We start from the raw sequence: 13,531 nt of genomic DNA, 5'->3' as shown, positions 1-13,531 counted from the left end.
ATAAAATGTAATGGAAGCAGTTTGAAAATAGTAAGCCAGAAACCCGACATAGTTGTTCTAAGTTTATTGGCAACAAGTAAGGGAGGAAAAACCGAAAACCCGCGGAAAGGAAAACAGTAGCTATCCCCATGGGAACAGTGACATGAGGAGTGTAGAAACATTGCTATCTGGACATCCTTGCTGAGGAGCATCTTGTCCCAGAATGCCTCAGGGAAGATGCCAAAACTACTAAAGAAAAGACAGCTACATTTGTGGAATAGATTACAACTGTGATCTGGCAGAATTACTGTCACTAGGTTGGACATCACTACTCCTCCTGACAATGCTCTCAAAAAAATGTTGGTGCTCATGATCCCGTAGGTTTGGATCTTCCTACTTGTGAGGATTACAGTGTCAGAGTCATTCTGTCCATTCATGGAGAACCTTTTTAAACACCCTTTTGTTTTTCCATTGCCACTGTGTTTTGTTCTCTGTTTTCGGTATGGCGTCTTGCACAAGACAGGGCTGGGTGGTGTGAGGTTGAATGTCAAGTTACTGAGGTCTAGTGTTAGCTTTTCCCAGGAGGATGACTGAGAAACTGCTTCTGTCCCATTTCCCACAGAGACCCTGGATGTGTTCCCCACGCACTTCTGGCAGTAGTGGCAGTCACATCTGAACATTGCCTCATCTGTATCTCCTGGGAAAGAGAGTTTCTTTTTCTTGTCAGATTTGCAGGGTAACAGAAATCTGACACGTTTCTTTTTCTTGAATTCAACTGTCTTCAGTTTCTTTTGAGGTGATTTTGAACTCTCTCGATGTTGCTCTTCATCCATCTTTTCTAAGGGAAAAACATATTAGAAACACAAAAGGTCTATTGAAAACAGCTCATTCTGCACACACACCTTTAATCCCTACGCACCTACACAGACACCCATGTTGGGAGGAGCTTCTAATGGTTTCAGAGATGGAAATCTTAGTTTAATGCTGCTTCTTGCAGCTGTTTTTCACTTGGTTGTGTTGTGGGGTTTTTGTTGTTGTTTTGTTTTGTTCATGGTACCAACCCACCAACAAGCAAAGGGTACACCCACTGTCTTTGGAATATCTGTTTTAGCTCTGTTTTGTCTGCAGTTTTGAGTGTGTGCACCAGGAGAAACCTGAGGACAGAATTCCTGCAAGTAGAGTGCACAGATCACCATTTCTTCATGTTCAGATACTGGAGTCTTTTGAAAGAAACAGTCTCTTCTTTAATGTTTCTGTTAAGCCCTTACTCACTTTACATAATGTGATTGGATGAAGTCCTGTCTCAGAGGGCACTTCCTGGTATGATGTGTGTTCAATGTGACCAATAGCTTAGGCTGTTCTTAGTTTACTCACACACCTTGCTGAGACAAGTGGAATCACAGAGCAAAATGAGTCCAGGGAGAAAACCACTGAACACAAATGGAGGTTGGCCAATGCTGACTCACCTCATCCAATCTTTTATGACATGGGTCAGACCCTGGATAGCACAGAATGGCACAGTGAGAACAACAACACAAAGGCACAGAACATCTTTCAAAGCCTGTCTAGGGCTAATTCAACTGATGTATTCAATATGAGAGTTATTATATATTAATAATTCCTAGCTAGCAATATATACACATATGCATATATACACATATATGCATATATATGCTTTTATGGGATCTGTACAGGATTCAGGCTCCAAGGGCTGATACAAGGAAGAAAAGCTGAGACAATTTTAACAGAGGGAAATTTTGTTCTTGATAAGACCATTGATTTTTCATTGACATTTGTTACCTGCAATACAACCTATTCTTCCCAGGTATGGTGCCTAGGAGTGATAACCAAGAGGTGGCACACAGAAGGAGATAATTGGGAATGACAGCAGTTTCTCTTTGAAACTAACGAGAGAACTAGACTAGCATAGGAATATTTGCAGTCAAATAGGCTTATGCTACGTCCCAGGTCCCAGTGGAGGAAAGATGAAACCAAAGGGCACACAGAACATTTAGGTGAATGAGGTAAGAAGGCTTCTCAGCAGGAAATGTAAATCAGTATGATCATTATGTAAATAGTTTTTGGTTTAGTTGGTTACCTTTTTGTTTGGGACAGGGTTTCTCTGTGTAGCATTGGCTGTCTTTGATCTCTTCAGCAACCCCTCACCTGATACTCTCTTTAGAGCAAACTATTCATAAAATGCCAGCTTCTGACACCTCACTGCAGGGAATAAAGGCTTGTGGCACCATGACGTTGCCATGAAGAAGGTAAATATGGAGATCCCTGCTCCCAAACCCTGTGGGAGAGAGAGCTCATCGACCAGACAGGTGAGCACTCCTGAGACTGCAGGGCAGGAGAGACCACCAGTACTGCCCACCCTTGCCCGCATCCATGGCCCAAGAGGAAACTGTATAGGGCTTCTGGGAACAGGAAGATAGGGGCACCCAAGCTGCACGAACGCTGCTGTCCAGACATCGCCTGGATCTGAAGGGAGCCGGTCAAAAAGCTCCCTGTACCCAAATCCTGTGGGAGGGAGAGCTAGACCTTCAGAAGGCCGGACATGCCTGGGAAGCCAGAGGAGACTGTTATCTGCCCACATTTCTCACTCTAGAGGAAAAGACCTAGCGCCATCTGGGCCCCATGTGCACAGGGACATGAAGAAGGCAGGGCATGCCCTTCTGGTTGCTGCCCTCAGAGAGAGCTGAAAACCAACTCCAAGGAGCAATTTCAGGCCCGAGACCAGAGGTAAGGCCAACTTTTCTGCTCCAAGTGACCTGCCTGATGGACTCAGGACACATGCCCACAGGAATACCTAAAGACCAGTAGACAGGAAGGACTACACACGTGAAAGCAGAACACTCTGTTCCCATAACTGGCTGAAAGAAAACAAGAAAACAGGTCTGCAGCACTCCTGACACACAGGCCTATAAGATAGTCTAACCACTGTCAGAAATAGCAGAAGGAGGTAACACCAAGCAACAGAAAACAAGACTACATGGCATCACCAGAGTCCAATTCTCCAACCAAAGTAAACACTGAATATCCAAACACAAAAGAAAAGCAAGATCTAGATTTAAAATCACATTTGATCATGATGATGGAGGACTTCAAGAAAGACAAAGAAATCCCTTAGATTAATGCAGAAAAGAAAAATAAACAAGCAGAAGCCTATAGAGAGGAAACAGAAAAATCCCTGAAAGAATTACAGGAAAACACAATTCAACAGGTGAAGGAATTAAGAGTGGAAATAGAAGCAATAAAGAAAACACAAAGGGAGACAAACCTGGAGATAGAAAGCCAAAGGAAGAAACAAGGAGCCATAGATACTAACAACACCAACAGAATGCACAAGATAGAAGAGAGAATCTCAAGAGCAGAAGATTCCACAGAAATCATCAACACAACTGTCAAAGATAATGTAAAATGGAAAAAGCTACTGGTCCAAAACATACAAGAAATCCAGGACTCAATGAGAAGATCAAACCTAAGGATAATAGCTATAGAAGAGAGTGAAGACTCCAAATCAAAGAACCAGTAAATATCTTCAACAAAATCATAGAAGAAAACTTCCCTAACATAAAGAAAGAGATGCCCATAAACATACAAGAAGCCTACAGAACTCCAAATAGATTGGACCAGAAAAGAAAGTTATCCCATCACATAATAGTCAAAACACCAAATGCACAAAACAAAGAAAGAATATTAAAAGCAGTAAGGGAAAAAAGTCAAGTAATATATAAAGTCAGATCTATCAGGATCACAACATACTTCTCACCAGAGACTATGAAAGCCAGAAAATCCTGGACAGATGTCATATAGACCCTAAGAGAACACAAATGCCAGTCCAGATTACTGATTACTGCATCCAGCAAAAGTCTTAATTAACATAAATGGAGAAACCAAGATTTCCTATGACAAAACAAAATTTACACAGTATCTTTCTCCAAATCCAACCCTACAAAGGATAATAAATGGCAAAACCCAACACAAGGAGGCAAGCTAAACCCTAGAAAAAGCAAGAAACTAATCGTCTTGGCAACAAAACAAAGAGAAGACAATCGCACAAACACAATCTCACATCCAAACATTAATATAACAAGAAGCAACAACCACTATTGCTGAATATCTCTCAAGATCAATGGACTCAATTCCCCAATAAAAAGACATAGATTTACATACAGGATATGCAATGAGGACCCAATATTTTGCTGCCTACAGGAAATACACATCAGAGACAAAGGCAATTACTACCTCAGAGTAACATGTGGGAAAAAAAACTTTCTAAGCAAATGGTCGGAAGAAGCAAGCTGGAGTAGCCATTCTAATATCGAATAAAATTGACTTTCAACCAAAAGTCATCAAAAAAGATGAGGAAGGACACTTCATTTTCCTCAAAGGAAAAAATCCACCCAGGTGAACTCTCAATCCTAATATTTATGCTCCAAATACAAGGGCATCTACATACATAAAAGAAACGCTACTAAAGCTCAAAGCACACATTCCACCTCACACAATAATAGTAGGAGATTTCAACATCCCACTCTCTTCAATGGACAGATCATGGAAACAGAAATTAAACAGAGATGTAGACAGACTAGGAGAAGTAATGAACCAAATGTATTATAACGGATATTTATAGAACATTCTATCCTAAAACAAATGGATATACCTTCTTCTCACCACCTGATGGTACTTTCTACAAAATTGACAATAAAATAGGTCATAAAACAGGCCTCAACAGATACAGAAAGATTGAAATTCTCCCATGCATCCTATCAGACCACCATGGGCTAAAGATGGTCTTCAATAACAATAAGGAAAGAACGCCCACATATACAAGGAAGTAGAACAATGCTCTACTCAATCATAACCTGGTCAAGGAAGAAATAAAGAAAGAAATTAAAGACTTTCTTAGAATTTAATGAAAATGAAGGTACAACATACCCAAACTTATGGGACACAATGAAAGCTGTGCTAAGAGGAAAACTCATAGCTCTGAGTGCCTGCAGAAAGAAACAGGAGAGAGCATATGTCAGAAGTTTGACAGCACACCTAAAAGCTCTAGAACAAGAAAAAAAGCAAATACACCCAGGAGGAATAGAAGGCAGGAAATGATCAAACTCGGACCTGAAAAAAAAAACAAATAGAAACAAAAAGGACTATACAAAGAGTCAACAGACCCGAAAGCTCATTCTTTGAGAAAATCAACTAGATAGATAAACCCTTAGCCAGACTAACCAGAGGACACAGAGAGTGTGTACAAATTAACAAAATCAGAAATGAAAAGGGAGACATAACTACAGAATCAGAGGAAATTCAAAAACTCTTCAGGTCCTATTATAAAAGCCTATATTCAACAAAGCTTGAAAATATGGAGAAAATGGACAATTTCCTAGACAAATACCAGGTACCGATGTTAAATGAGGAACAGATAAACCATTTAAACAACCCCATAGCACCTAAATAAATAGAAGCAGTCATTAAAAGTCTCCCATACAAAAGCAGTCCAGGTCCACATGGGTTCAGTGAAGAATTCTACCAGACCTTCATGGAAGACCTCATACCAATACTACGCAAACTATTCCACAAAATTGAATCATATAGAGTGCTACTGAATTCCTTCTATGAAGCCACAATTACCCTTATACCTAAACCACATAGAGACCCAACAAAGAAAGAGAACTTCAGACCAAGTTCTCTTATGAATATCAATGCAAAGATACTCAATAAAATTTTTGCGAACCGAATCCAAGAACACATCAAAACAATCATCCACCATGATCAAGTAGGATTCATTCCAGGTATGCAGGGATGGTTTAATATACGGAAAAAAATCAACCTAATCTACTATATAAACAAACTGAAAGATAAAAACCACTTGAGCATTTCATTAAATGTTGAGAAAACATTTGACAAAATACAACACCCCTTCATGATAAAAGTCCTGGAAAGAACATGAATTCAAGGCCCATACCTAAATATAGTAAAAGCCATATATAGCAAAGCAATAGCTAATATTAAACCCAATGGAGAGAAACTTGAAGCAATCCCACTAAAATCAGGGACTAGACAAGGCTGCCCACTCTCTCCCTACTTATTCAATATAGTTCTCCAAGTCCTATTCAGAGCGATCAAACAACAAAAGGAGATCAAAGGGATACAGATTGGAAAAGAAGACGTCAAAATATCAGTATTTGCAGATGATAAGTTTTTATATTTAAGTGATCCCAAAAGTTCCACCAGAGAACTACTAAACCTGATAAAGACCTTCAGCAAAGTGGCTGGGTATAAAATTAACTCAAATAAATGAGTAGTCTTCTTCTATACAAAAGAGAAACAAGCTGAGAAAGAAATTAGGGAAATGGCATCCTTCGTAATGGTCCCAAATAATATAAAATACCTCGGAGTGACTTTAACCAAGTAAGTGAAAGATGTTTATGAAAAGAACTTCAAGCCTCTGAAGAAAGAAAATGAAGAAGATCTCAGAAGATGGAAAGATCTCCCATGCTCATGGATTGGCAGGATTAATATAGTAAAAATGGCCATTTTACCAAAAGCGATCTACAGATTCAATGCAATCCCCATCAAAATACCAATCCAATTCTTCAAAGAGTTAGACAGAACAATTTGCAAATTCATCTGGAATAACAAAAAACCCAGGATAGCTAAAACTATCCTCAACAATAAAAGGACTTCAGGGGGAATCACTATCCCTGAACTCAAGCAGTATTACAGAGCAATAGTGATAAAAACAGCATGGTATTGGTGCAGAGACAGGCAGATAGACCAATGGAATAGAATTGAAGACCCAGAAATGAACCCACACACCTATGGTCACTTGATTTTTGACAAAGGAGCCAAAACCATCCAATGGAAAAAAGATAGCATTTTCAGCAAATGGTGCTGGTTCAAGTGGAGGTCAGCATGTAGAAGAATGCAGATCGATCAAACATGCCTGTCTCTTATACACACCTCACAGACAAAGACAGATCCTACCTCAGAGTAAAAGGCTGGAAAACAACTTTCCAAGCAAATGGTCTGAGGGGCAATCTAGAGTAGTCATTCTAATCTCGAATAAAATCGATTTTCATCCAAAAGTCATCAAAAAGGGTAAGGAAGGAAACTTCATATTCATCAAAGGAAAAATCTGCCAAGATGAATTCTCAAACCTAAATATCTATGCTCCAAATACAAGGCACCTACACATAAAAAAAACCTCACTAAAATTCAAAAGAACACTTTATCACACAATAATAGTAGGATATTCAACGCCTCACTCTCATCAATGGTCAGATCATGGAAACAGAAATTAAACAGAGACATAGACAGAGTAATAAAAGTTATGAAACAAATGGATTTAACATATATTTATAGAACACTCTATCATAAAACAAAAGGTTATATCTTCTTCTCACCACCTCATGGTACTTTCTCCAAAATTGACCATATAAACAGGCACAAAACAGGCCTCAACAGATACAGAAAGATAGAAATAATCACACGCCTCCTATCAGATCACTATGGCCTAAACCTGGTCTTCAATAACAATAAGGGAAGAATGCCCACATATACGTGGAAATTGAACAATGCTCTACTCAATGATAACCTGGTCAAGGAAGAAGTAAAGAAAGAAATTAAAAACTTTTTAGAATTTAATGAAAATGAAGGTACAACATACCCAAACTTATGGGACACGATGAAAGCTGTGCTAAGAGGAAAACTCATAGCGCTGAGTGCCTGCAGAAAGAAACAGGAAAGAGCATATGTCAGCAGCTTGACAGCACACCTAAAAGCTCTAGAACAAAAAGAAGCAAATACATCCAGGAGGAGTAGAAGGCAGGAAATAATCAAACTCAGAGCTGAAATCAAGCAAATAGAAACAAAAAGTACTATACAAAAATCAACAGAACCTAAAGAGGGTTTCTTGTGCAAATCAACAATATAGATAAACCCTTAGCCAGACTAACCAGAGGACACAGAGGGTGTGTCCAAATTAACAAAATCAGAAATGAAAAGGGAGACATAACTACAGAATCAGAGGAAATTAAAAAAATCATCAGAACCTCCTGCAAAGACCTATATTCAACAAAAATTGAAAATCTGCAGCAAAATGTACAATTTCCTAGACAGATAGCAGGTACCGAAGGGAAATCAGGAAGAGAGGAAGTCACTAAAAGTCTCCCAACCAAAAGGAACCCGGTTCCAGATGGATTCAGGGCAGAATTCTATCAGAGCTTCATATAGAAGATCTCATACCAATACTATCCAAACTGTTCCACAAAATTGAAACAGATGGAGCACTACCAAATTCCTTCTATGAAGCCACAATTACTCTTATAACTAAACCACACAAAGACCCAACACAGAAAGAGAGCATTAGACCAAATTCCCTTATGAATATTGACACAAAAATACTCAATAAAATATTTGCAAATGAAATTCAAGAAAACATCAAAACAATCATCCATCATGATCAAGTAGGCTTCATCCCAGGTGTTCAGGGATGGATAAATATACAGAAAACCATCAATGTAATTCACTATATGAACAAACTGAAAGATAAAACCACATGATCATTGCATTTCATCACCCTGTACAAAGCTTAAGTACAAGAGGATCAACGACCTGCACATCAAACCAGATACACTCAAACTAATAGAAGAAAAATTGGGCAAGAAGCTTGAACACATGGGCAATGGAGAAAATTTCCTGAATAAAACACCAATGGCTTATGCTCTAAGATCAATAATTGACAAATGGGATCTCTAAAATCTACACTAAAACTTTTGTAAGTCAAAAGGACACTGTCATGGTGGACAAACAGCAATCAACAGATTCAAAAGATCTTTACCAATCCTACAACTGATAGAAGGTCTATATCCAAAATATACAAAGAACTCAGGAAGTTAGACTGCAGGGAGACAAATAACCCTATACAAAAATGGGATTCACATCTAAACAAGAATTCACAGCTTAGGAAGTCTGAATTTGAGAAGCACCTAAAAGAAATCTTCATCATCTTTAATCATCAGGAAATGCAAATCAAAAACAACCCTTCTTTTACTTTCACCAGTGAGAATGGCTAAGAAAAAAAACTACAGCGACAGCAAATGCTGGAGGATGTGGAGAAAGAATTGGAACATTCCTCCTGTTGGTAGGATTGAGACTGGTACAACCAGAAAAAATCAGTCTGGAGGTTCCTCAGAAAATTGGACAATGAACTACCTGAGGACAGTTATACCTCTCTTAGCATATACCCAAAAATGCTCCAACATATAAAAAGACACGTTTTGCTCACTATGTTCTTCCTATTTATAAAGAAAACAAGCTGGAAAAGAACCCAGATGCCCTTCAACAGAGGAATGGATACAGAAAATGTGGTACATCTACAATGGAATATTACTCAGCTATCAAAAACAATGATTTATGAAATTAAAGGGCAAATTTGGAACTGGAAAATATCATCCTGAGTGAGCTAATCCAATCACAGAAAAACAAACATGGTATGCACTCACTGATAAGTGGCTATTAGCCCAAATGCTTGAATTACCCTAGATGCCTAGAACAAATGAAACTCAAAGGCGGATGATCAAAATGTGAATCTTCCTCCTTCTTTAAAGAACAAAATACCCTTGGCAGGGAATAGAGAGGCAAAGATTAAAACAGACACTGAAGGAACACCCATTCAGAGCCTGCCCACATGTGGCCCACACTTTATACAGCCACCAATTAGACAAGATGGATGAAAAAAAGAAGTGCAGACCGACAGGGCAGATGTAGATCTCTCCTGAGAGACACAGCCAGAATACAGCAAATACATGGCGAATGCCAGCAGCAAACCACTGAACTGAAAGGACCCCGTTGAAGGAATCAGAGAAAGAACTGGAAAGGCTTGAAGGGGCTCGAGACCCCATTACAACAATGCCAACCAACAGAGCTTCCAGGGACTAAGCCACTATCCAAACATTGATCATGGACTGACCCTGGACTCAACCAGATAACCCAATGAAAAGCCTAAGTAAAGGCACCAGTGGAAGGGAAGCCCTTGTTCCTGCAAGACTGAACCCCAGTGAGAGGATTTACTGGGGCTAGACCATTGGTAATTGGGTGGAGGATGTAAGGAAGTTTTCCCATATAGAATGGGAGGGAAGGGTTAGGGAGATGATAACCTGGAAACCAGGATCAAAGAGATAACATTTGAAATGTAAACAAAAAACCCCCCGGGAAAAAATTTAATAAAGATGGAGGAAAAACAAAACAACAAGAAATACAATTTAATAAAGATGGAAAAAAATTGTTGGAACAGTAAAAAGAAAATGCAAAAAGGCAAAAAGGCACAATCAATACATCCAGGAAATCAGGACAAAAAAAGATCAAACTGAGGAGAAGATAACACACATTGAAGGCTAAGATTAACAAGGATGAGTAAATATCTTAAAAAAACTTTTTGCAAAAACTTCCTTAACCAGGACACAAAGTGATGTTCACAAACTCTAAAAAGACACCCATAGAACTACAAATAGGATCAAAAAAGAAATGCCTCCAATCACATACTTGTAAAAACATCAAATATGACTGCTCCCAAACCCTGTGGGAGAGAGAGCTCACCGCCCAGACAGGTGGGCACTCCTGAGACTGCAGAGTGGGACAGACCACCAACACTGCCCACCCCTGCCCACATCCCTGGCCCAAGAGGAAACTGTATACGGCCCTGGGTTCCTGGAGATAAGGGCACAGGAGCAGCAGGTCCACTGCATCTGAGACACCACCAGAACATGAAGAGACCGACCAGATAAACAGTTCTCTGCACCCCAAATCCCGTGGGAGGAGGCTAAACCTTCAGAGAGGCAGACAAGCCTGGGAAACCAGAAGAGACTACACTCTGCACATTACTGATTCAGAGGAAAACACCAAATGCCATCTGGAACCCTGGTGCATGGAAGCTCCGGAAGAAAAGGCGGTGCAAATCTTCCTGGTTGCTGAGGCCGGAGAGCTCATAAGCAGCACCCACGAGCAAACTTGAGCCTGGGACCACAGGTAAGACCAACTTTTCTGCTCCAAAGTGACCTGCCTGGTGAACTCAAGACACAGGCCCACAGGAACAGCTGAAGACCTGCAGATAGGAAAAACTACATGCCCGAAAGCAGAACACTCTGTCCCCATAACTGGCTGAAAACAGGAAAACAGGTCTACAGCACTCCTGACACACAGGCCTATAGGACAGTCTAGCCACTGTCAGAAATAGCAGAACAAAAGTAACACTAGAGATAATCTGATGGCGAGAGGCAAGTGCAGGAACCCAAGCAACAGAAACCAAGACTACATGGCATCATTGGAGACCCAATTCTCCCACCAAAACAAACATGGAATATCAAACACACCAGAAAAGCAAGATCTAGTTTCAAAATCATATTTGATCATGATGCTGGAGGACTTCAAGAAAGACGTGAAGAACTCCTTAGAAACACAGGAAAACATTAATAAACAAGTAAAGCCTACAGAGAGAATCCTAAAAATGCCTAAACAAGTAAAAAAGAATTCCAGGAAAACATAAATAAACAAGTAGAAGCCCATAGAAGAATCACAAAAATCCCTGAAAGAATTCAGGAAAACACAATCAAACAGTTGAAGGAATTAAAAATGGAAATAGAAGCAATCAAGAAAAGAACACATGGAAACAACCCTGGATATAGAAAACCAAAAGAAGAGACAAGGAGCTGTAGATACAAGCTTCACCAACAGAATACAAAGAGATGGAAGAGAATCTCAGGAGCAGAAGATTCCATAGAAATCATTGACTCAACTGTCAAAGATAATGTAAAAGCGGAAAAAAGCTACTGGTCCAAAACATACAGGAAATCAGGACTCAATGAGAAGATCAAACCTAAGGATAATAGGTATAGAAGAGAGTGAAGACTCCCAGCTCAAAAGGACCAGTAAATATCTTCAACAAAATCATGAAGAAAACTTCCTAACCTAAAAAAAGAGATACCCATAGGCATACAAAAGCCTACAGAACTCCAAATAGATTGGACCAGAAAAAAACACCTCCGTCACATAATAGTCAAAACACCAAGCGCACAAAATAAAGAAAAAGAATATTAAAAAGCAGTAAGGGAAAAAGGTCAAGTAACATATAAAGGCAGACCTATCAGAATCACACCAGACTTTTTAGCCCCAGAAACTATGAAAGCCAGAAGATCCTGGACTGATGTCATACAGACCCTAAGAGAACACAAATGCCAGCCCAGGTTACTGTATCCTGCAAAACTCTCAATTAACATAGATGGAAAACCAAGATATTCCATGACAAAACCAAATTTACACAATATCTTTCTACAAATCCAGCACTACAAAAAGGATAATAAATGGTAAAAGCCCAACATAAGGAGGCAAGCTATACCCTAGAAGAAGCAAAAACTAATCATCTTGGCAACAAAACAAAAGAAGAAAAAGCACACAAACATAACCTCACATCCAAATATGAATATAACAGGAAGCAATAATCACTATTCCTTAATATCTCTCAACATCAATGGCCTCAACTCCCCAATAAAAAAGACATAGATTAACAAACTGGATACATAGCGGGACCCTGCATTCTGCTGCCTACAGGAAACACACCTCAGAGACAAAGACAGACACTACCTCAGGTGAAAGGCTGGAAAACAACTTTCCAAGCAAATGGTCGGAAGAAGCAAGCTGGAGTAGCCATTCTAATATCAAATAAAATCAATTTTCAACTAAAAGTCATCAAAAAAGATAAGGAAGGACACTTCATATTCATCAAAGGAAAAAATCCACCAAGATGAACTCTCAATCCTAAATATCTATGCCCCAAATAAAGGGCACCTACATATGTAAAAAAACCTTACTAAACCTCAAAAGCTCAAAAACACATTGCACCTCACACAATAATAGTAGGAGATTTCAACACCCCACTCTCATCAATGGACAGATCATGGAAACAGAAATTAAACAGAGGCGTAGACAGACTAAAGAAGTCATGAGCCAAATGGACTTAACAGATATTTATAGAACATTCTATCCTAAAGCAAAAGGATATACCTTCTTCTCAGCTCCTCATGGTACTTTTTCCAAAATTGGCCATATAACTGGTCAAAAAACGGGCCTCGACAGGTACAGAAAGATAGAAATAATCCCATGTGTGCTATCAGACCACCATGGCCTAAAACAGGTCTTCAATAACAATAAAGGAAGAATGCCCACATATCGTGGAAATTGAACAATGCTCTACTCAATGATAACCTGGTCAAGGAAGAAATAAAGAAAGAAATTAAAAACTTTTAGAATTTAATGAAAATGAAGGTACAACATACCCAAACTTATGGGACACAATGAAAGCTGTGCTAAGAGGAAAACTCATAGCTCTGAGTGCCTGCAGAAAGAAACAGGAGAGAGCATATATCAGCAGCTTGAAAGCACACCTAAAAGCTCTAGAACAGAAAGAAGCAAATACACCCAGAAGGAGTAGAAGGCAGGAAATAATCAAACTCAGAGCTGAAATCAGCCAAGTAGAAACAAAAAGGAC

At 39.3% G+C, this 13,531-nt stretch overlaps 1 pseudogene; it reads right to left on the bottom strand.

Moving 5' to 3' along the window:
• Nucleotides 1–399: 399 nt before the first annotated feature.
• Nucleotides 400–812, bottom strand: LOC116889072 (annotated as a pseudogene).
• Nucleotides 813–13,531: the final 12,719 nt, after the last annotated feature.

The sequence above is a fragment of the Rattus rattus genome, chromosome X, assembly GCF_011064425.1.
Source record: "Rattus rattus isolate New Zealand chromosome X, Rrattus_CSIRO_v1, whole genome shotgun sequence".
In the NCBI taxonomy this organism is placed as follows: Eukaryota; Metazoa; Chordata; class Mammalia; order Rodentia; family Muridae; genus Rattus; species Rattus rattus.
The sequence above is the reverse complement of the archived record's forward strand: the minus strand, read 5'-3'. Positions and strand labels throughout refer to the sequence as shown.